General features: G+C 41.0%; 1 protein-coding gene across 3 annotated transcripts in view; it reads right to left on the minus strand.

Annotated features, from left to right (window-relative positions):
• Positions 1 to 26,255, minus strand: part of LOC122802746 (glycogenin-2-like) — a 1,303,570-nt gene that overhangs the window by 667,497 nt on the left and 609,818 nt on the right. The window lies entirely within an intron of this gene.

The following is a 26,255-nucleotide window of genomic DNA, read 5'->3' on the forward strand; positions in this document are numbered from 1 at the left end:
TACAGTCTGGTTATAATAAAGTTGCCAAGTTTGCAACCAATGCCAACTATTCATCCCATCACTGCTCATCCTTAATCACTCAACTGGCTCAAACTCACACATCCAACATACCTACATTTAACCCTAGCACACAGAATTATATACAATCCAGACTGTCCAGCCCCATCTCCCATCCTACCTACTGCCAAATAAACCACTCTGATACAAAAACAATTTCTCCTGTAAGTAGACAAACTCCCAGCACATCACATGCTTACTCCTTTTTAATTGCCAAACTAGGGAATGATCTCCCTTTAGCTATCAGTACCAGTAACATCTCCTTCAAAATCTCTTATTTACATTTGTTGACTGGGAGTGTCTGACTGGACATAGGTTCATTTTCATTGGAGGCCCGGGGAGAAAAGCTCCACAGTTAAAATATATAGACAGTAGTTGCATTGGATTTACATAGCAATTAATTTGATAAACATAGCAATTACATAATTACAGATGAACATAGTACATCAGTAGATAACTAGAATCTTTATTTGTGAAGTACACAGACATTAACAATTGTTACATTAAGAAGATCCTGCTGTACAAGTAGTTAGGCTTATGAGCATCCAAGCTTGCTATAATCAAGGTAGTTAGTGGGGTGGAAAAAGGTAGTGGTATGAAAGGTATGAACCACCTTGCCTTCATTCACCGCTCTGGTGACAGACTCAAAGAAGTCGACCAGGTTGAGCAGGCATGATCTACCCTTCACAAAACCAAACTGTGTGGGATCCAGAGTTTGGAGATTACCTATATCCTTGTTTATTAGGTCCATGATGCATTCCATAGCTTTGCATATCAGACTCGTCAGGCTAATGGGGCAATAGCTCCCAGGGTCTGTAATCGCTCCTCCTTTGTGGAGAGGGATGACTGTAGCAGTGTGCAATTCAGTAGGGACAAAGCCTGAAGTGAGGCTGTGGTTGAACAGGGCACACAGGTGAGGTGCCAAGTTCACTCTTAAGGAACATCTATCCACACACTGGCATTGTAGCATTTTACTTCCATCTACCTAAAACTTAACTCCTCTTACCTATATCAAACACCTTTTACTCTCTACCACCATTTCCTAGACTCCTCTAGATCATTTCTCCTTTTCATACTCCTCTCCTCCCACTTCCTTACTTCTAACATGCATATCACTAAATTTATTCCAATTCTACCCAATATTCCTCAATTTCTACACAAACTGCATCCATCTTAATATTTCTCCAGTCTAATACACCTGTTAATTACATCTAATACTGCTCAAACTATAAAATCGGTACCTTTTATTTCCTGAACTCCCTGCTTTTTTTATATTATCTGTACCACTTTTAAAAAGCATTTTACTCTGTTTATACTGCCTGTTATGATTGCTTAAACAGATTAGGATTACAAACTGCCATCCTTTACTATTTTACTAACTGCTTTTTTGGAGCTCTTCTCCCCAGGCCTCCACTGAAAATGTTTTTTTCTTGGCCCAGGGGACTTTCCCAGTAAACAAATAAATGTACAGAATTTGGCTATCAATAATGAAGTCCCATACAGATATTTATAGGTTCATCGGTACATAGTTTACTCGGCTAACAGCCCTAGAACCCTTACAAGCCTAGCCATATTTATCCAGTTACCCCAATTGTCTGGTTAGGGGAGTGAAGTTCAGAGATAAGGGTCTATAGTAGTTTACAGACTTCTGTCCAGGAGGGACACTGACACCACCCCAAAAGTGTATTTGCAGTCACTCATCCATTGATCTAGGTTGCACTTTAAGAGGGTCACAGAGGAGCAATGTTTCACGTGAATTGGAAGCTTGTTCGAGAAGTCAGTCTTTGGGAGATGCACCTCTCTCCAGCTTGACCTGTTCATGTTAGAGGCTAGGTTAAGATCCTTGACGCGAGTGACTTTTTTGCAGTTTGATTTGAAAATTTGTAGCATTTCCATCATGGCCGGGTCAGAAACTGCCCTATAAACCAGGCATAAGTCACCCCTTAGTAACTTGTAAGACTAAAGACAGTGCCAGGTAGCACAGTCTTTCCATACAAGACTTGTTTTGTGTACTCTGCAATTTCTTGGTGAGAAACCTCTGGTTTCTCCAGTTGTTGCAAATGTCTGGTGAGGTACATGCAAAAGGGTGCATTGTACTTTACTGGTCTGAGGGTCAAGTATAATGGAATTAAAGCATCCTAAGATCTAGCTATGATGCCTTTACTTACAAGATGTCCCACACTGGATTTCCTTACTATATATAGGTGGTGGTGAAAGTTCAGATTGCTATCAACTTGAGTACCAAGATCCTATTCCCACTGAGTCTACACTTAGGGATGTGCTGCCTATAATGTAAATAGCAAGGATGCCAGCATTTACCACATTATTCATTTGTTGGGCTAAATAAAACATTGGTTGAAATTAAATGAGTCTGATCTGACCTTCGGTTGAACGGATTTTAAATTACATTTTTAACAGGTACATCAAATTTGTTTACATTTAAGAGGTTGGACTCAAACTGGAAGTAGAAGTGCAATGCCAGCTATTAACTTTCAGCTGATAAATCCTCAGGATTAAGTTAGACCATCAATATCAAATGTGTTTTGAAGCAGAAAATTATACATATAATGAAGTATTCCATCTTTGAATTTCACTTGAGTCTTAATTTTTTGTTCATGTGTCACTTAGTTTTGTTTTAAAAATGTTATATCTAAATATATTAGACAAGTACTAATATGTGCTTATGTATAATGTTATTGGTTAATAGATTGCTTAGATGTCAGGTGATCTATATCATGATTTAATAAACTGTATTTTGAAAGTTGTTGCAAAGTTCCTACTTTATTATGGAACAAAAGCAATGAACTTACTAAATGCAATCGTGTGTTTGGGCTTTTTGTAAAACAAAGCTGATGCCCCATAAGAGAATGTGAGATCCAAACATTTTAACCTGCCCTTTTAATTATAAAGTGAAAAAATTGGTAAAGTTGATGGAAAATTATTTTCACTTTCAGATCACTGACCAGTGTGGGCATGTCACTAATACCCAATGAGCACGAAGATTGCCCCTTCACTGCTCAACCCTGGAGTTGTATCCATTTACATAAAAGTAAGCAATGATCCACAACTATGTAGGTATATCAGGATTTACCTACAGTTGGCTGATCACCTGGGTGAAAAATTACATTTTTTTACCTCTCACGTATTGTAATAGTACAATGGTGCTGCAATATTCTTCTGCATTCTTCTTTGATGTAATAAGCATGCATACTAGACTTGCATTCCCAGACTTACACAGCGCAGGAGAAGCAAAGGAGAGAATCTCAGCTGATGTTTTCTATTTTGTAATGCAGAGATTTTTGCAAGTGATAGTACAGAATTACAAAGGTAAATCAGCTGCTCTTCAGATTTAGTTTTGCAGAATATACTCTGTTCTGCTCTGTCCCTCAGCTTATACCAATAATAAAGCCTTGCGGCTCAATGGTACTTCAGCAGCCTGTTTTCCATTAGTATCTGTTCAATTTACATCAGGCACATTGGTTGGTCTGTCAAATCAGTGCGCTCGTGTTTGAACAATAATGAGCAGTCATTGTATAATAATTCTATTATATAATTTTATTTAACATTTGTTTACTGGGAAAGTCCAACAGGGACAGAGCCCATTGTCAGCAGAAGCCCAGGGAGAGGAAACAATTGCAGGGGGACATGCAGACTCCACACAGAAGGCACCCAAGCCAAAAATCAAACCAGAGCACCTCTTGCTTTGAGGCAACAACTAACCGCTGCACCACTGTGCCCCCCAAATATTAAGACTAATTAGCCGGGGGCTTGCCCTCCTGCAAAAAAAATGTTTTGCTTTATGGATCACTTGTTGACAACCATTAGTGTAGACAGTTTGTGGAAGGATAGTTAATCAGGTTGAAGAACAGTTATATACACATCAGCACTCATACTGCTTATAATTAACGGAGCAGTCTTGTTTCTCTAAAGCCAAGTTCAGCTTTACAAGTTGTCAAATCAGGTGTGTAGTGTACTCTTGTGCACTCTTGTGCCATTGTTAATGGTCAACATATGGTCTAAGGTCTAAAATGGATACAAGTAATGACTGTTCAATAGTTTTGTAGCATTTTAAGCAACCCTTTCAAACCTGGCCTTAAGTACTGAGCTTTATTTTTACTTCTCCCTAAACATCTGATTGTCCCACCTACATAACAGCAGAGGATTTCTGAAATACAGTTCAGGATCTCAGCAAATTGGCTACTCAGCCTGCACCCAGCTGACCCATTCTTTCTAATGGGGTGGTAGCCAGGCATCCCAGAATAGGAGAGACCTATGGACCATCCATGCTTCCAAATATTCTAGGGGGAAGAAAAGATCAATCTAGCACACCTGCTTGAGCACTCAACAGCTACCTCACCAGACAGAAGATGAGCATGTTCCCATACACGCGCACCTATTACTCTAGCTCAGCGTGGGAGTCTGCCCAACAGTTCATGTCAATATGGGCTTTCTGCAAGAAAGTGGCCACACAGATCCATCCAGATGAGTGAGCTTGCACATGCCTCATGCTCATCCTCCCCTGCCTGGTCCCACAAATGCCAGTGCCATTATTCAAACACTGGTCATTACTGCCATATTCAGGGTTTCATCTCCCTGTGATACAGAAGGGATAGGCATGCTACAAAGCACATCCAAATCATAGAAGTAAACAGACTACATTGTTATGGTAAAGGATGACAAAAATTAAAGTTACACTTCAAAACATTAAGTTAATAGTTTTTAACAGTAGGTACAGTAAATACATTTGGGGAACAAGGTAAATAGTTTACAAGTTACCAAATTTTTGTTTGATCAAATGAACTGCAGAAAAATGCTAATTACAATTTAGACTTTCGTCTGTCTTCACATAAAAATCTTTGTGCATGCAACATAAAAAGTTATGTCTTACCATAACGTTCCATCTGTATTGTTGATCCTCGTTCAGTCATTATGTATGGGTATTTGTTCAGACCTCGGAACATTGCTGGCCATTTTCCAAGCTCACGTCAACTACAAACTCTCGAGCTAAACTCTTACCCATAATCCCCCCCTCCCTGTTACCTCAGATTGAGTCTGCAAGTCAAAAGGTAGAGGCTACCTCAGGTCAAATGACCTAAGAGAACTGGATGGTGAGATCCACTAGAAGTCACAGGAGAGGGAAGGAGGGAGGGAAATGACTGAACGAGGATCAATACAGATGGAACGTTATGGTTAGATAACTTCATCGGATATTCTTGATCCTCGTTCATTCCTTACGTATGGGACAGAGTCACCAGCTACCTCTATTCCTGGGAGGCTCTCATAGAAGTACATTCCTGAGCACCATAGAACCAAAAGATCCTCTTCCTCTGGAGGCCAAATCCAGTTTGTAATGACTGATGAAGGTATGAGGCGTAGCCCAAGTTGCAGCTGTGCAGATGTCATGTAAAGAAGCTCTGACATGGAAGGCAGCAGAAGTTGCCACCGACCTTGTCGAATGAACCTTCATAGTAGGCAACGGAATATTATGTTGTGTATAAATGATCACACAGTCTTTCAACCATCTAGCTGTGACCTTAGCAACAGCAGATCCTAATCTAGGTCTAGAATAGGCCAAAAATAACTAGTCAGATTTACAAGAGGACCTAGTCCTGTTTAAGTAAAATGGATTTGCCTGTGAATATCTAGGGTATGTAGGCAATACTCTCCTCTGTTTGAATGATTGGGAAAAAAAACTGGCAATTCAATAATCTGATTAATGGACATTTCAGAGATCACTTTTGGCAGAAATTTAGGATTAGTTCTCAAAGACACTATCTCTATGAAAAAATCAAGTAAGGACTCAATACATAAAGCCTGAAGCTCATAGATGCATCTGGCAGAATTAATGGTGACCAAAAACAAGGTTTTCCATAACAAAAATTTGAGGTCTCAAGAAGAAGCTGGTTCGAAGAGTGGCATTGTCTGAGCTTGTAGAACTAATGACAGATCCCATAGTTGAACAGATTCTCTAAAAGGTGGCTTCAGATGAGTCACACCTTTTATGAAAGTCTTGCACAATTTGTGTGACATAAGGGTGGAGTCTTGGACACCCTCATGGAAATTAGATATTGCAGCCAAATGAACTCTAATGGTAGAGGCAGATAGACCCGATTGAAAAAGGTCGGCCAGATGCTCTAGTATTATTGACACTGGTGCTGAGAAGGGATCTATTTGTTTTTCTTTCAGCCAACAGGTAAATCTTTTCCACTTGCTTAGTTAAGTAATTCTAGTGGAAGGCTTATGAGATGCAATGAGAATGTCACGTACTGGTAAAGAAAGACCATTCTAACTGGCAATCAATGGAATTGGAGTATCCAAGCTGTAAGCTTCAGGCTGTCCAAGTTGGGATGACTCTGGTTTTGTGGATATGAGATCAACTCCGGGGTTGGATGGAGAATCCATGGTTGATCTAGTAGGTGAGGCCAAAGGAAGGGGAACCAAATCTGACGAGGCCAATATGGTGCTATGAGGATCACCTTGCTCTTCAATTGATGGGTTTTCTTCAGAAACTGGAGAATGAGGGGAAAAGGTGGGAATGCATAAAGAAGACCAGAGGGCCAATCGTGGACTAGAGCGTCCCTGGGGGACTGTCCTGGAGGGGGAATCAGGGCGAAGTAGTTGCTGCATTTGTAGTTGGTCGGGGATGCAAAGAGGTCGCAGCAAGGATGGCCCCAGCGGTGGAAGATCGCCTCTAACAAGGGATTCAGGGACCACTTGTGAGGTTGTAGAATGCACCTGCTGAGTCTGCTATATCACATTGGAACTCCTGGGAATGTGCATTGCTAGAAGAAAACAGTTGGCAGCCATTGCCATATCCTCATGGCCTCTCGACAAAGGGGGGTGCAATTTGGTTCCACCTTGTTTATGTACCAGACCACTGCCATGTTGTCTGACTGAATTGCAATTGTCCCAGATGGCAGCAGGGGATGGAATGCTTGCAACACCAGAAGCACCACCCTCCGCTCTAGAACATTTATATGCAGTTGGGCCTCCAATTCGGACCAAGTGCCTTGGTCTGTCTGACCCTGACACATCCCACCCCACCCCATCAGGGAGGCATCCGTGGTCACTGTGGCCTTGGGTTGCTGGGGGGAGAAGAGGCGAGACCACTAACAGATTGTGTCATCCACCAATTTAAATTCTGTTTGCACCTGTGGGTTACTCGAATCTTGGCTGAAAGAGGATGCTGAAAAGGATACCATTAGGTGAGTAGTAGCCATTGTAGAAGCCTCATATGAAACCTGGCCAGGGGGACAACGCTGATGGAGGCTGCCATGGAACCCAACAGCTGTAGGACAGAGTGAGCTGTGGATTTCTCCCTTGAAAGGATTGGAATCTGTTGTTGCTTTATCCTTGGAATTCTGTGCTCTGGAATGGCAGCTTTGCAGTTCTTTGTATCCAAGATAACCCCTATGAATTCTGTGGAATGAGATGGTGTGAGATTGGATTTTTGCCAGTTTGTAGTTATGCCTAGCCTTTGTGCAGCGAGGAGAGTATGCCAGGGCTTTTTCCAGTAGATGTCTGGTAGGGGCCGAAATGAGCCAGTCATCTAGGTATGGAAACACCTGGAATCCTTGTAGTCAAAAGTGAGCTGTGATGACTGCCATGCATTTTGTGAACACTCTGGGGGCTGTAGAGAGTCCGAAGGGCAGTACTCTTAACTGGTAGTGACTGGCTCCCACACGGAAGCGCAGAAATCTTCTTGATGGTCTGTCCACTTTTATGGGATAGTACGCATCTTGATCCATCGAGCACATCCAATAGTCTTTTTCCAAAAGTGGGAGGATAGACTGTATTGTGACCATCTGGAATTTTTGTACTCACAAACTTGTTCAATACACAGATCCAAAATTTGTCTCCAGTCCCAGTTTTCTTTGGCACCAAAAATAGTCTTTAGTAGAATCCGGATCCTATCTGGTCTGGAGGGACTATTTGGATGACTCTCAGCAGCTTTTCTATCTCTAGTGCTGCTTCTTCCCTTTGACTGGGAAGAACTTCGAAAAGGTTTTTTGAAGGGATGGGACAAAGATTGAAGGGGATATAACCACCTCTAGTTATAATCTTTTGTACCCAAGAATCGGTGGTGATGGTTAGCCAGGCAGAAGGGTAGAAGGAGAAACTACCCCCAACCATCTCTAGAGGAGAGGAGTTGGGCCGCTCTTCATGAGCGCTGGTAGGACTGGGCCAGGAAAGAGTCCCTGGAACCCTAGTTACACGGACCCCCCTCTGCCCCAAAATTAGTCTTCCCTCAGTTTCCCCCTCAGCCTCTAGGGGAGAACTTGGCCTCTGTCATGGAAAGGACCCTGAGATTTCTTGAACCATATCTTCCCACTCTTTTGGTTTTGGGAGAAAGCACACTGAGGGGAAGAATAATGGACACCTACAGCAGAAAGGTCTTACCGTCCTGTTCACATTTGGCCAGTGTGCTTTTAAATTTGGGTCCAAACAATTAAGAGGTCTCAATGGGAGCGGTAAGAAAGGAAGCCTTAAAAGGTTCCGCAAAATTGCACAGGCGTATCCAGGCTTGTCGTCTCAAGACCACAGCTGAACCTGCCGCTCTAGCTGCTCCTCCTGATGCGCGAGATCAGTTGCATAGAGTTAGATAATGACTCAATGCTGACCAGCTGAGAGGCCATTGTCATGGACCTCAGACACGGCACCAGCCAAGGTTTCAGGGAGCACTGAAATCAGATCCCTTTGAAGCCTGGTAAAGTGTGCCATATAATTCAGGGACCTGATAGTAAAGGTCGCTGATGCAAAGGTGTGCTTCCGTATCTTGTCCAGGGCCTGGGACTCTGTTAGGCAGATGGACAGTCTGGCTTTCTTCCACCAGATCCTTTTTTGTTGCAGCCACCACCACCAGAACATCCACAGGAAGACCTTTAGATCAATGGGGATCTGTAGCAGGAGAGGACAAAATCTTATCTGGCCTCCAGGGAATAGCCTCGACTGTCCGGAGCCTTCCACGCATGCTGCACGATGAGCCGGACAAGTTCATCAGCAGGTGGAGTAACCCAGGAGGTAGGGGGGCAGGGCACGAAAAGCCTGCAGGAACACAGACTCCTCAGAGGTCAGATTAGGGGGCTGCCAGTCACTTTTGTTTAAGGATTGAGGATATCACCAAAGGTGATCTCAGAGGGTGACCATGGGGATCCTTTCCCCTCATAGTCGGTCTCTTCAGTTAGGGACTCCTCTGTGGAGTCCATGTGCTTCCTCTTACACAAACTTTTCTGGTGGCCTTCCTCAGAGGGAGAAGCTGGGGAAGACCACAGAAAAGGGGTTTCCTGTAGGAATATGTCCTGAGGCCCTTGCACCCGGTGTCCGCTAGGTGCAACTTGTGAAAACAGTGTACCAGTGGAGGGCGGGGGATAGACAGCACAGTATCACCAGCAGAAGCCAGAGCCTTCTCAGTCAGTTGAAAAGCTGGTCCACTTGAAGAGGGGTGAGTGTCCAGGACAGGGGTAACCCCTCCCCCTAAGTGGCTCAGCCTGCCAACTCAAAGTCCCCGGATGGCTGTGGAACAGCAAATTACACGTGTCAACTGTCATCCTGGGTCATAGCAAAACTCTCCTGCCACGAAGGCAACTGCGGTTCTTTAGTGAGATCCATAAAGGGAACTGTAGAGGGGGAAGACTGCTATATCAATGGACTTCAAAGGCAATGGAGGAGAATAAGAAGGGGATTTTGGAGATGGGTGATCACCTCCCAAGGAAGGATAGGTCCTGGGGGGCAGGATACCTCAGGCCAGAAGCACTTTATCCACAAGATGCAACACGTGCTTGGAAAGGCTTCTAGTGGACCTCACGGAGACTGAGGGAGAAACAGGTCTGTCCACAGAAGAGACAAGCTCAGTGCCCACCTCACCAGTCTGCACAGAGAACAATGGTGCCGAAAGAGACTGGACTACAGGTGTCTGCACAGAGGTAATTATTGGTGCCAAGGTCATAGTCTGCACTAGCACAAGGATCGGTGCCGAAGGGGTTGCTGGAATCTGAAGCTGGAACCGATAAAATTGGAGCCAATAACTGAGGCATCGGTTCAGAGTAAGATTTCAGAGCCGACGTGGCCAAGGTGTGCGCCGACTGAATGGTCAGTGCCGATGCAGTAGTTGTAATAGTCTGAACAGAGGAGCCCCCTTGGTGCCGATATAGTAATAGCTGCAGGTGAAGACGGAGCAGAGATCACTGATGGTGCTAAAGGTCTAGGCACCGAAAGCACTAGGGCTGACTGAGCTCCGGAGCAGAAACTTTAGCTTTTTTAGGTCTTGGTTGGCAGGAGTCCCCAGCCGGGGACAAAGGCAAAGACTTGGCCTTAGTAGTAACATCCACAATTTTCTTATGGGCTCTAGAAAGGGTTGAAGCCTCAGACCCAGAAATAGCCTCTGAAAAGGGAGATTTGAGAAGTCCCTTCAGCAACAACTTATTTTTCCTTTCTAACAAGGTTCGGTTAGAAAAATTTTACAAATAGCACAGGGCGGGTCAACAGTTAAGTGGGACGCCCCCAAGCAATAAATGCACAAAGTGTGCATCTGATGTAGGAAATTTGTGTCCATAATCAGAACACCTTTTAAATCCCGGACTACCTTTCTTATCTGCAATGATAGAAAAAGGGGACAGTAGAAAGGGTACCAGCAATGGTACAAAAGAACACCCGAAGGTAAGAAAGGAAGATTACCAATGATGGTAGGGGAGAAATACCACGTGGTAAAAGGTGGAGTAAAGAGAAAAACAAAAGAAAATACGGTCGCTAGATGCGATAGGGTAAGAGAACAAAATAGAAACTTTTCTGACAGAAAAAAGTTACATATATATATATATATATATATATATATATATATATATATATATATATATATATATTTATATATATATATATATATTTATGTGACTTGTCTGACAGCAAACTATACCTGGCTCAAGAGAAGCAGCTTGACACGACTGAATGGCAACATGGCAAACGAAATCTGAGGCAACAGGGAGAGGGAGGTTATGGGTAAGAGTTTAGCTCGAGAGTTTGTAGCAGACACGAGCTTGGAAAATGGCCGGCTCAGTTCAGAGGTTGGAACAGATACCCATACATAAGGAATGAACAAGGATGAACAATATCAGATCCAAAATTATCGTACAAAAGATTCATCATGGTACTACAGAAATCCAAAAATGATCCTACTAGATATGAAGTACAGTTCAAGTCTGTTCTCATGAATGGAATGCCCAGTACAAGTATGGATTTTTTTTTTTTTTAAATTTTCCTAAACTTGCATCTTTGATTAAATTAAGACCAAGCTTATACATTAACACTGCACAATCATGACAGAGTACAGTAATCCCCATTAGTTTACCCATATAAATTTAGCCATTGGTTATTTCCCCCTGATAAATGGCAAGTTAATTCAAGCATCTGTTTGCAGGCAGAGGGCTGCTAAGTCTTCAGAGTCTTGTAAAGCAGACAAATTCTGATCAGTCATGTGTACTAGCTCCTAGAAAGTCAAACACCCATTTTTGCAAGTTATAATTAACACTGAATGAAAGATGCACTGCTCCTCGAATGCCTGCCATTACATCACTTCCTTGTGATGTGAAGTGGTGGCCATTTTTAGTCACCTTCAATAGAACATGTATATAGGGCTATGAACAGGGAACTATAATTTGGCTAAGTGCAGAAGTATACTAATTTGCTTGGGTTAACCTGTCCAAGTAAATTTTAAATAGCTAATTTTGATGTTACTATTGCCTACAAAGTGACATCACAACCAGCCAGAACCTCACCCTACAATCTTATTGCAACCCCACCCATTATACTAAGCACTGACAATACTCACCCAGGTACAAGTGAAGACTTCTTGCATCAGAGACGAATGCTTAGTGCTCCATTAACAAGGAGTGTTTAACAGTAGTGCCCCTGTAAGACTATTTGAATAAACTATGAAAGCAGCACAGTGGTTTGAAAACAGTACAGAAATTTAATATTTAACATCCCTAGCTGACAGTATGTGCTTACAATACTAAAGGCTGTAAAATCTGGTACAGCAACTGGTCCCTTTTAGCATTTTGATTTTCCACAGTGACACAATGGGGACCACCCTCCCACTCAGGCTAAGGCACTGTAGAGAAAATCCTAACCACACAACAGGTCAACATGCTAACAAGTTTAGCATAAACCCACTGCTAATCTCTTTACATTCATATGCATATAATCCACAGCCATTAAATCTAACACACAAGACAATACAAAAGGAAATTATCCACAGTCATTCACTCTCCATGGACACTTGCAGCCTGCTCAATTTCAGTAAACTAATTACAAAAATCAAGCCAACAGTGTAACATTACACATGTTTAAAACCTACTATGCTAAAGCCTTCACAATTCATATCCCAACTAAAATAAGCTTCCTTGGTGAGGGGAAATGCATCAATTTTCATTCATCAGTAGAAATTATGACAAGCGTCTCAGTTGTGCTCTGCAATTAATGTACACACTTACTAGCCTATATAAACCACCTATGCATGACAGTAAGAGCAATGGTGCAGATAGCTGGAAGCAACATTACTTGCTTATCCATAAAATAAATGCCTTTAAAAAATAATGAAAAACCACTGAAACAATGGAAAGGCTTTAATATTTAAAAATGGGTTGATTTAAATGCAACTTAGATCGTGTCATTTCAAAGGAAAGGAGTCATTAAACGCCACTGAAGATAAACGAAGCAGCCAAAAAAATTCACTCTACCATCTCATGTTTCTAAACATTGTAACAATCTGATATACCTGGGCACAAAAGTACCACAACTTAATTTTTACAAGCTATGTATCCATATCCATACCAAATTCAATGTATCCTCTTCCTGTGACAGGTCCTCCTTGACGTCTATTTTTGTGGATCACAGCATGTCATCTGATGTACTGAGGAGCAGATGTTCTTAACCAAACACTAGCTATAGCCTTCTATAACTTGTACACGTCAAAACATCTGTACCCATGCCATCTGTTTACTTGTTTGCACGAGTGTATACAACCTTACTACTGCAACATTTACTAAATACAAAACACTACTGCTATAGCAGCAGGTGAAAAAAAGCTTATACTACTGTAAATATTTCCCAGCGAATTACTGAATGAAGGTGCTAAAATTCTATAAAGTTTGCTGTGGTCTTGTTAATACAACAGGTGTTTTTGGTTTTTAATTCATGCATTAACTTCCTTGTATCATACTCAGCTGTATGAATTCAGTTGAGATATGAAGCTAGATCCCATCAACTTGAGTTGATGCTAGCGCAGGTGGATGTAAAACATCTCATTGCACTAGAGAGAAGGGATACTTTTACATATTTACAAACATTTACACATTGCCTTTTATAAAATACATAAACATTCATTCAACTCTACGTTTGCAATAAGAACAGATTGAATACTTCTGACATCCCATATTTTCTAATTCTTGTAATGCATGCTTAAGTCCATTTGTCTATATTCAAACTGTTTTCACCTCCATAAAAGCCATACAAAAACATATCCATATCTGCATTTTATGTTTCATAGACACAGTTTAGTTAAGTACATTCCACAACAAAGTCTGAAATCTAAACATGCATTTGGGAATGAAAATTACTTTGAATGCAAAAACCCTCAATTGACACATTCTATTTGACATTTAATGGGTGGTTTATTCAACCACATCTAAAATCCTAGCTCTTTTACGTCTCAGGATGCCATAAGATCTTATCACTTGACTTTCCATGGCAGTACATTTTAGAATGTCATTTTTTCATATTAAAACTTTTCATACAAATTTTTCCATAATGCAATGTTGATACCCTTGGATTTTACTGTGCTTTCCTTAATTTAAAAAAAACACTTCCTAATTTTTTCAACTTAACCCACAATACCTGTGCCAGAATAATTTGTACATTTTTCATTATCCAAAACAGATAGTGTCACTAGATAAACTGCATCAATCATCTCAACTGGATACAGCCTTAACCTCAACTGTACAACTCATCTGTATTGTCTTTCTGGTTGGAAACAGTCCCATGATGACTACATTCTTAAATGTAAACAAAAGTTCTACATAATCAAATTATTTTCTTAAGTCCCTCTGCAATAAACATCCCATTGTTCCATTACCACTTTTTTTTCCAAAGTCTGAATCGGAACTATTTGACAGAAGAAATCCTTCATCTTTAATCACATCCCAAACCTTTACCCAGTTTCATATGCAACCTTAAACTGTGAAAAATAAAGGATGGATAGTGGAATCAATCACAATCTATACATGACAAAAATAAATATCTACTTGCTCTTGAAACATTTTAACTTAAACTTTCTTCAGCTTCCATTAATACTGGACTACTCTGAGCACTACTGCCTACCGATTTCCCTATACAAGTCTTCACTCTGCCATCCATTTAATTCTTTTTCATAAGTAGTTTGCCAGATTCAAACCATATCCTTTTACTCTGGTTTAAAATCTTCCATCACCAAAATACTAAAATGCCTTTGTCACCCACCACAAACTTCACCATTACCTCATTTTTCACAAATGTCTCCATCTTTGCATCCCTTTAACCAATTCCATCATTCATTAAAATTTATCCCACAAATTTTAAATCTTCTGTAAAAATTATTTTGTAGCTAGACCTATTCAGTGTGATCATTTAATACCCATTTTCAAATAAATCACTTCACACACTCAAAAATCCTCCATAGGTCCATTCACAAAAACTATTCTGCTCTATTCATTTAGAGAACTGTAGCCTGTAAATCTGGAACTGTTCTCATCTAACCATTTTAAACTTCAACATCCTTGCCCAATCTAACGGAAGTTTTTTTTTTTATTTACATTTTTCAACTTTGTTAACCGTTTCACACATATAAATCTTTCATATGTTAAACCATTTTTATTTCACCTAGTTTGCATTTACCTGAAATCTCATTACCTTTATTATACCCATTTCCTTACTGCCTTTGCCTATTGCTTGAACATTAGCTTTCTTTGTAAATTTATGCAAATATAAGCTTCAACTGCATAATTTAGTGAGCCTTGATCTCTCTACATATCCCTTTCCCTTCCATATTCATGTATTTTTTTTTTAAAGACGAACCACCATTCTGTGATCCATTATATGGTAGACTATTCAATTTTTTACCTTGTTAGTATTAAAGATCATGTGCAAAGTGTTATTTTACCATTTTGTTTTTGTATAGCTATGCTCTCATCAGGTAAAGTGGGCTTTAATTCTATAATGAATATTTTTACTTTGTGGACCTACATTATGTTTAATAAGCTTGTGTTTACTGTATGCTAAACTATTCAATTATTCCTGATTCTGTGACATCTAGCCCCACCTTCTCAGGGCTTCATTTTGCTGTTTGCCATACTTCTTACTGCTTGTTGGTAGCCTAAATTGATGACAGTATTCTACTGAATCGCTGCTTTATTAGTGCTGTTACTGTTATTTGTGAGCTATTGTTTCAAAAGCAATCTGATAAACTACATTTCATTGCTATACTCTGCAATTACTATTTAACTGCATTTCACTGCTTTTCGTTGCTATTTTGTTATACTGCAAGTACTGTTCTTTTGACTGCAAGTGATTAATCTGTGCTTCATTGAGTTTTTTCTCTTATGGAGTTCTTAACATTAAAATTGCGTAGCATAGTCCAAATACAGGTCTGCAGCATCCAGAGCTTCAGCTGCACGATTTTAAACCCTTTAGACCTTTGGTATTCCAGCTACAAGTTAACTGCAGCAAAAAAAAAAAAAAAAGGTTCTAAGCTTGTAGCCCAGATACAGTTTTGCTATAGCCAGGACTGTTTTGTAAGTCTGAGTTCCTCAAACCTTTCTGTGTTAGAAGGAAGCCTTCCAGATAATCAGTGGGAGTGGTAAGCACTAGGTAGCTGTTCTACCACAAGAGTGGTTTCTGACTGAAATTGTAGTTTATTGGCCAGTTTCTTTTTATCCCTTTAAACTTTTTGGTTTAAAAGCCCATGTTTGTGCTAGTTTAAGCTTGGTGGATCCTGTTTTGGCATCCGGCAGACTACAAGAGCAAGAGAAAGGAGAAAGACTAAGTGCCTCCATTTTGTTTTTTTTCTGATTATACTGCTTTCTGCACTTGTCATTTTTTTTTCATTTGCATTTGCTTTAATATTGCTACACACCCAAGTGTGCTAGCTTCCACTGCATTTAAATTATATTACCAGTGCCAGAAAGTCTGCTCTTCAATTTTTCCCTTAAGATCTTGCTAGCTCTCTCCTCTTGCACTTCAGCTTATTTACCTAGCACATAATCATGCTTTTTGTAGCAATTATTGTAGCACACAAGTGCTATCAGCACTAGATTATCTATAAGGAAAAAGCTCCAGTACTTAGTAAATGACCACCCCTCCTGGCATGTCTAAAGGTCAGTTTCCTGTGCTTTCTCCTATTAACCTGGTGAACTTGGGCATTGAGGCAGTGTAGCAACTGCCTCGTGTACACAGACAACCCTCTCCTCTTACCTCCCAATACTCAGATTTGTGAGAGATGTGCTTATATATCCAAATTGGAAGCCATGCACTCTCCAGCCAAGGTTGGAATAGCTGGTCAAGGGGAGAAGATCAACACCTGTACCACACCACATGGAACACAGCCCTCCAGAACACGCACCATCACAGCCCACACAAACAAGCCACACACCCACCTTCGTGGAGGCTCTCAATAGAAATCTACCCAAATAGCAGAGACCTCCAAGGCAGAAATGCACTTGACCAGCACAAACCACAAAACTCAGATCACCTACACAGTATGCCTCTCAACCTTAGCCCCTAAGGCAAAACAGTTTGCCCAATACAGTAATAAGTGACTCAATGTGTGGCATACTGATTTCCCACTCACTAGGTTGAATAAGGAGAAGGTAGCAGTCAGCTGTCTATCAAGTGTCAGTCTCCAACACAGCACGCACTCAGGTCACTCGACAATAAGTACAAGTATGATTCTGTCATTGTCCATGTGGGTGTGAATGACCCAAGACACTTCCCTGGACTACATGAAAAGACATGGTGGAGCTCTCGGATTATATGGCCGAGGCAAGTATGACCCTAGCCCTGAGAATCATCCTACCATTGCCCAGAGTTACTGCACAACAGTACCTCCTATAATGACTGAGCCAGATATTGCCAACATACTGGCAGACCAATTCAGTGCCAACTCTACCCTCCCAAAAGGACCAATCTCAATAACGGAAGAATGCCAGGCACCCTAGCAGCAAGGCTTCCATGGGACCAAATATCCCTTGCTGTGTTCTACATTAATTACAAAGTGAACTGGCATCACATCTGTGTGCCCTGTTCACTCTCAGCCTCACCTCAGGCTTTGTCCCTACCGAATGGCACACTTAGTCATCCCTCTCCATAAAGGAGGACCGACTACAGACCCTGGAAATTAACACCCCATTAGCCTTACGAGTTTGATATACAAGGCTATGGAGTGCATCATCATGGGCCTAATTAACTAGGATAAAGGGAATCTCCAAACTCTAGATCCCATGCAATCTGGTTTTGTGAAAGGTGGATCATGCCTGCTCAACCTGGTTGACTTCGAGTCAGTTACCAGAGCTGTGGATGAACGCAAGGCAGTTCATACAGCCTACCTTGATCTGGCCAAGGCCTTTGATACCATTTCTCTCACTGGAAATATTGATAAACTCACCAAACTAGGCATAAACACCTATATCATTAGGTGGGTTGCAAATTGCCTCACAAAACTCGGTGTGAAAGTAGGACTCAAGTCAGACTGTCGACCAGTCACGAGTGGAGTCCTAACAGGGATCAGTCCTGTTTGGCATCTACTTCTCAGAAGTCCAGGCCTACATGGAAGGAGACTGGCTGACCAGGTTCGCAGACTACTGCAAGCAGAGAGCCATTAACTCCCCAAGTGAAGCAGACATCCTACAGTAAGGCCTCACTGAGAACAATGACTGGTGTCGAAACCATGGCCTTAAGCTTAATGCCAAAAAATGCATTTTCATCCCCTTTGGGAAAATCTCAGTTCCCACTAATTACCACATCGATGGGAGCCCACTTAACACTGAGGGTCTTATAATATCTGGGGACAGATTGACAGCAACCTCTCCTTTGATCACCGCATTGCCACTGTGGTCAGAAAGTCCTATGTGGCACATCTCATTACCAAGAGTTTTGCATCCAGGAAGAAAGAGGTCATTTTGCTCTACTCTTCCCTCATTAGACCAGAGTACAATGCCCCATTTGGCATGTACCTCACTAGACATGCAACAGCTGGAGAGGGCACAGAAGTACCTCACAAAGTGGATTCTAGGCCTTAACCATGTCCTACATGGATGGATTCAAAACTCCAGCTATTCTCTATCTCATATCTAATAAGGGGCAATCTCTGCTTGACTTGCAAAGCCATGCCTGACCCAGCTCGGTTAGAAATGCTACAACTAGAGAAATCCCAATCCCTCTGCACCACACTCCAGAGAACTCACCCTCATTACCACAATCAACAGAGCATGCTGGAAGGACAGGTTCATAACCCAGAGACTGTCCATGCTCTGGAATAGACTTCCCATATATGTCAAGCAGAGCACCTCACTGGCCCTCAAGAGAAATCTTGATGAGTGGATGGGAAATAGAAAGTTCACCCCAAGGATCACTCCAGTGGCTCTACTTGAGAGAGGCACTGGGAATGAACGTCAGGTGGCACAATGCCAGAGCACTTTGGCTAGGCTTATAAAGGCTCCAGAGCCATTAGCCTAGTACACACCTTTGAACCTATAATGCATCAGTGAAGAGCAGGTTTGTAGCGAGTAGGCAGGTTTTCTGTACTCTGCAGTAGATTTTATTAAAAGTAACCAAAATACATCAGTTACTCAGACAATAAATCAAAAATAGTCATTCACGTGAAGGTAGTAAAAGATGCAACAGGATGAGATTCTTAGTAAGGCAAGTCTAGTGCTTAAAGTGTAATGAGCAGCTGTCTACCAATGGATTGATCCTTTTTAGGGAGAACACTATGCCCTATTGGACAGTGAGTTTGTATATTATACCACCAAGGGATTAACTCTGGAAAGGAAAAATTAGAATTTGCACATCAGTGAAGATGCAATCATTCAATAGTAGACAACTGTTTACTACAGTGCAACAGCAGTCTACTCCACTGTGACATCTGTTTTTACATAGCATACCACCTACAACACACAACTAGGAATTAGTGCATGGAGTGCCATGATTATGCTCTGAAATCAGGGAAAAACTGATCAATTTCAGGCAGAGTCCAGATGAAAATGTAATGTTATTAAATACAGAGATTAACGCAAGAACTCTGAAGTCTATATAAAAGAGGAAGTACTACAGCATACATTGGAAATTCAAAGTTTACCAGTATTTATGTGCAATATAATTCACAAGTCAGCAGAAAAACGGACTGAAGTAAAGCAAGATCAGACGGAGGAAGCAATGTCAGAGGTTAAGTGATATAATTATTGAAGCAGGTACACTGGGCTTGTCTGAACAGATATATTTTAAATTCTTCTCTGAATTTGGGGTAGTGAGTACTCAAGTGAGTTAGGAGAGCTATCCAAAGGGAGAAAGCAACAGGAAAGGCATGTTTAGTACAGGAGGTTTGTGCTTGAAGTTGTGAGAGTGGGGGCTGTTCGTAAATAGTACCCTAGGTTAATTTTTTTTTTTCATGGAGTTTGGCTGACAGAGGTGAAAAATGTTTTGAGAATTCATAATCAACAGTAAGGTGCACATACAAGATGTAAAGAATAGCAAAGAAAGGTCTTTTGACCTTTCCCGGATAGGGGTCACCACAGCAGATCAATGGTCCACAGATTGATTGGCAGCAGTGTTTTTACAGAGTCAAGTTGCCAGCCCAGTGTCCAACCTTCACAGAAGTTACACACATGCACCTACCTGCATGTCTTTAAAACTCACTCGACTGCATGGAGGAAATGCAGACTCCGCACAGAAGGCGCTGCAGCTGAGAATCTAACTGAACAACCTTTTGCTGTGAGGGGATGCGGCTGCTTACAAAATGTAAAGAATACTTTTACAAATTAAAGAATATGGGTAATAGTACAGCATGGACATTTGACGTTGTGCCAGAATGACTTCAGATAACTGGTCACTAAAATGTGGCAATGAGTGAAGGATAAGTCAGCCAAGTATTTTAAAACAAATGGTCAGAGCCATCACTGTTGGACTTAAATGCCCTGCAAGGCCTTAAACCTGAAAACAATTAAGAGTTTATGTGACAACAAATCCGCTGTGATTCCAAATTAATAGTTTAAACTGTACTGCAGACTGCACAATGGATTTGAAAATTCTGTTTTAACTTTTATTCACAGGCGAGCAGCTTTTCATGCAAGAGTCTTATAAATTGGCTTTAATAGGAAAGCAGATTCTATACAGTTTCAGTTTACTCAGTCAACTGCAAACATCTGATCAGATTTTAAACTAGGAACATATATAAACTGTAAACAATTTTGAGCTTTTGCCCAAATTGCTGGCAATTCACATTGGAAACTGTCACTCTTACACACCATTTGCACATTGAATATGTAACTATCGACAAAACACTTGCTAACCATGTGATGGAAAATTATGCATTTGAGACTACATGTGTCAAGTTAATTTTATATTCTAGCAAATATCATGGGGCATCTTAGTTACAAACATACCTCATATATAGCTTAAAAAGGCATTTCTAATGCTTTACACGCTTTGCATTTGTCATGCAATTTTATTTTTTTTTAAGACGTGACAGTACAAATTCACACTGCATATGGCACTGCCACCTTCCTGAAGCCATGTGCCTTCATGCTTAATTTCTGATACCTACATATGACTTGCATATCACAAACAAAACTAGTCTGAGGGATATGTGGCGTAGAGTATCCAGAGGAGATACAATAGTTTTGTAGAGACTTTTCCAGAAAGTGCAGACTACATTTTTTGAAGAGTGAAACAAGTATTGCTAAAGGAAATTATCTGAAAATGAGTCTCCTATGCTGCACTGAACACACAAGCAAAGTCCACAAAATGAATGCCAATACACTGCAACTACTGTTAATATTTTAAAACGTGTACCTTCAGAGATTAAACTGAACTGCATTTGTACATTCATACACTACTGAATAGTGTTACCAGTAAAGATGAAAAAACTTTAAGCAACTTGCATTTCAAAAAGGATGACATTACAAAATACTGGATGCTTTATTTTTCCTGATGTTCATATGGAGATGTGTGGTTCTTCAATTTGTAAATAAAGGGATCAACTGTAATTTCTCATATGACTGAGTGGGTCTATGTTTGGCCATCGAATGGCACAATCAAATGGTCATTTGCCAAACACTTGAACATGCCTTTCCTTGAGAAGGCACATCATTGTAAAGATCAAACTGCCACAATTGGCCAACAGAAAGCAAACAGCATGGACATACTTGCTGGTAAGGTAGCAATAAGGAAACATTCCATTTCCCCACTGCAGTGCAATCCTGGAGTTGGTATATATAATAGGGGTGGGGGGTGCAGCCCTCAAAATTAGGAGAATTCAAATCCTCCTCAAAGCCTGCCACAAGGTTGTGCTCTGACAATGCAAACTGCCTGAAGAGTGACTTATTACTGGATAGCTAGATCACAGATATGAAGAGCTAGTCTGTAAAAGGAGATAGGACCTTGTGACCAAACTGAGGGGCCTGGGATGAAAAAGGGAATGAAAAGCTTGCAGAGCCAGAAGCAGAGCTCTCAATCTCTTATGCAAAAATGGTCCAACCTCTGACGAGGTAGCCAGAGCACCTGGACCTTTAGGGCAAAAAGGAGCACCCACCCAAAGTCTGAGGTGTCCGTGAATAGCTCCTGAGAATCAGTGCCTGGAAGAGAAGCCCTGGATTGATAGGGTGATGAAGAATCCACCCATGAAGCTAGAGTCGGAGACAAGGAAAAAGGTAACAGGGAACTACAGGGAGATGTCAATGCTGGAGCCACACTGATTTGAGGTACCATTAAAATTTCCTCATACTGAGCCTGGTGAGATGGAGCATGGGAATACTGGAGGCCATAAATTTTAGAACCCTCAGAAATTCCCTGGCCATGAGAGAGGAGAGAGAAAAAGGAGACTGGAAAAATGTTGGCAGAGACAGAACTTCGGGAGCGGGTAGAGATACCAGCATGGGAATGGTCTGAAGTTTGCACCCAAGAGGGAAGCATGATCCTGGGATGGTATCAGGATTGATTTCTGGAGGTTTATGGTGAACCCCAGACTGCATAACACAAATGTTAAACAGGAGATTTTGCAGCAGAGTGCTTGGAGAAGGAGCTTGAATGAGCAGGTCTAGATGGGGAAAAAATGTGAATCCACCAAAGACTGCAAAAAACAATGAAAGGAGTGAGGAATTTAGTGAATACCCCTGGGGCAGTAAAAAAGGCCAAAGGGCAAAGTAGAGAACTGAAAAAAATGCAAGCATAAAAATTTCCTGAACAGGTATGCATCCTTCAGGTTTAGAGAGACTAAAAAGGCTTGGGGAAGAGGAAAACAAGGCATGAGATTAACATCTGGAAAGAAGGAACCTTGAGAAAGGCGTTTAGCAGAGAGATTTAAAATTGGTTTCCATGTACTTTCCCTTCAGAGGAACCAAAACTCTGGAGTAAAACCCCTTCCCCAGCTGGGTGGGTGGAATGAGCCAAATGGTGCCCAGATCCAGAAAGAACTGCAGAACCTCTGGAAAATAAGGAAGCTGTTCTTGAGGAAGATGAGGAATGCCTGAAAGGGGGAATTTCCAAACCATGATAGATAACACCCAAGAGTATGAGGTGATCAGATGCCAATCAATTTGGAAGAAAAAGGCAGAGACACCGGGACCTGGCAGAGGGGAAGGGATGGTCAATTGTCAAACAGCCGTAGACTTAGCAGAAAGAGCATGCCTAGAACTCTTCTTACCTTTAAGAGGGCAAATCTATGAACAAAGGCAGACTTAGGATAATTCTGGAATTTGGGGATAGGGAGACATTCCTTCAAGGCCTTACCCTTATCCTGGGGGAAATAGTGAATGAACAAGGATAAATATAAAGCTGTCTGCAAATTTCCTTGTAAAAGTCATAAAAGCAATGAAAATTCAAATTTCTGCAGTCAAAAGGCAGATATATCAAAGCATTTTATACTCTACAAAACCCAATGTTAATATAAAACTAACCAAAACACAGTGAGTAATCCGCCATAAATACCACTACCACAGAAATCACATGCCACCTGTGAAAGTGGAAGCCTCAAACCAATCTTACTAACTTCTGCTAGCCATAGCCATATGGAGCAATGTCTGTTAGCACTCTAGGTAATGCATTTGTCTCCCCCAGGCAGAAGTGGACAGTGCCTTGAAAACTGGCACCTTTGCTAAACTGCAGAAAAAAACTAGACTATCTTCTTGCTTTAGTTCCGAGTACACAAACCAGAAAGTTATCTTTTATGCAGCCACATTTCAATTTTGACTGCATAAATGATTGCAGATATTTGTCTGCAAGAACCAAGTCACTTTTACACTGTTGAACAAGCCCACAGGATTGCATCCATGGCAGCTGCCCATTTTACCTAGCTATCCTATAGCTTTGATGTTATCCTATTTTCATGTATGGTCAAAGCATTTTCTTTAACTTCAGTGTTGCTTACTGAAGCACAATTCATCTAAGTGCACCTCAAAACAATGCTTAAGTTTTCATTGGGGAAAAAAAAGACATCAGAGGTAGACATCACTGCACTGTCAACCCCCCTTCCCCATTAGATACATATTCTGTCTGAAATATTACACCACAGAAGTGGGAAAGGATTCTGTAATGCTTCAGGTTGTGTAACAGTCAACACTGCTGGGATATAAAATAATTAAAACATTTTAAGATACAGTAAGGAGCATTTAAAATTAACAATACCTTTTCAGTGCATCAAAGTCTGAGAGATTATCAATTTTAGTTGATGCAGACTGGCTTAGAAATAACTCTCCCTGTAATTTGCGCTACTGCTATAGGTTTATTACCTTACATCAGTAGAAGAGAAATTTTCAGTGAGTACTTTCAACACTAGCATGGTAGTTTACCTTACAGTGTGCACAGACTATAAGAGCTATTACACTGGTAAAACACAGTAAGCAGCATGGCATCATTATGAGCTGCTGGTGGCTTATGTTTGAACCATTTATTTGCAAAGTTTTGTACAATTTATGCACTGTACAGGACTTGAATGTTTTGATGGTAGTACTATGTCAATGTCCTCTACAATTAATGCAGCCATGTGATTTTGTATTCTAGTGCAATTCTGCATTTTAATGTGCACATCAATTTTATATATTCCAGCATCTTATGTACACATTTCTAACAGTTCATCTTTTGCATTTTTGACTTCCTGCTCAGTTTTCATGCAATGCACAGCAAGCGATGCCAGCTAAGCCATCATAAGCCACAAATTAAGCAATGTTCTTCAGCCAGCTGCACATGCATAAGCCATGCAAGACAACCAATACAATTTAATTTATCATATATGCTTACCTGCTCTTATTGGAGGCAGTTTCTCTTCAGACACTTTTGATGTCACATCTTACCATACTATGAAATTTTGCACCTTTTCCCACTCAAGTTTTAGATAATGCTATACAGTGGTCAAACAAAAAATCTTTATACAGAACTTACTTGCACATGTTACCACTTGTGTTTATAGCAATTTTATGAACATCCATTTAGTGCCAGAAACTCTGGCTTCATCCCACCTGAACTTGCAATTTTTGGACACACAGCCACATCCATTTATTTTCAAACATTTGCATTGTAGCATTTGTTGTAATTAAAGTTATGTACTCACCATAACATTCCACCCGAGTAGCTTAGTTCATTTGTTTTCAACCTGTGGATGTTTGAATCTGGATTGGATCAGAGATAGGCACTTCACCAGCTTCTGATCCAAGCTCCAAGCTTCTCCCTTTACCCATAATACCACTCCATCTCCTTCCTTCCAGATGGAGTTTGCTGCACCTTAACACAAGCCTGACCCAATAAGAACTTATCACAAAAGGTTATTCACAAACCTAATCAGCATGAACAGAACTGCAGGGGCACCTTCTCCTACATACCAGAGTAACAAATACAGAAGGTCAGACGGAAGGAAGGGATGGTTGAAGCCAAAGTACAACTACTCAGATAGAACATTATGGTGAGTACATAACTTCTTTATCTGAAGTAGTTGACTTCATGTGGTCATCAATCTGTGGAACAGAGTTCCCAGCTACCAAACACCTGGGCAGCCCTCATGAAAGAATATTCTGGGGCACAGCAGAGCAAAAGGATGCTCTACCCCTAGACACCATGTCTAGTTTGCAATGTGAAATAAAGGTGTGAGATGAGGACCAAGTAGCCGCAGAACAATCATCCAGACACACCCTGGACCCAAAAGCTGCAGAAGTAGCCATGGACCTGATGGAATGTGCTTTCACTTGACCTGGAGGAAAAATGCCTTTGAGTACACCTTAAGGATACACTGAAATCCATTTAGCAATAGTCACTTTGGTGATGGGTTTGCCTAGAAAGGGTTTAGCATATGAAACAAAACTTGCAAAAAGCCTTAGTCCTGTGCAGGTAGAGCATCAATTGTCTGTGTACATCCAACAAATTAACATTCACCAGTGTTCTGAAAATTTGGAAACAAAACAGGAAGGTTACTCATCCGATTAATATTGGTTTTTGGAAGCAACCTTTGGAAGAAAGGAAGAATTGGTACGGAGCAATAACCTATCCTTATGAAAGATCATATACGGAGCTTTGATAAATAATACTTAAAGTTCCGATACCCTCCTAGCAGATGTGATAGCCACTAGGAAGGCAGTTTTCCATGACAAAAATTGAAGGTCCACAGAGGCTGTGGGCTTGAAAGGTGAAAACAGTGTGCAAGACAAAAGTGAGGTCCCAAGGAGGAGTAGGATTCTTCACCCGGGGTCTCAAAAGAAAAGTACCCTTAAAGGATTTGCACAGTCTAGAATAGGCTAACAAAACCATATTTTCCCCAATATGAAAGTTGGAAATGGCAGTCACTAACTTTTACAGTACAGGAGCCAGCTCTCTGATGAAATATACTTGCCAAAAAGTCCAATACCACTGGGACCGGAGCTGTGAAAGGATTCATGTCCCTTTGAGAAGCCCAAATAGAGAAACATTTCCATTTGATA

Source organism: Protopterus annectens, chromosome 5.part0, assembly GCF_019279795.1.
Source record: "Protopterus annectens isolate FY-2018-M chromosome 5.part0, PAN1.0, whole genome shotgun sequence".
NCBI lineage: Eukaryota > Metazoa > Chordata > Ceratodontiformes > Protopteridae > Protopterus > Protopterus annectens.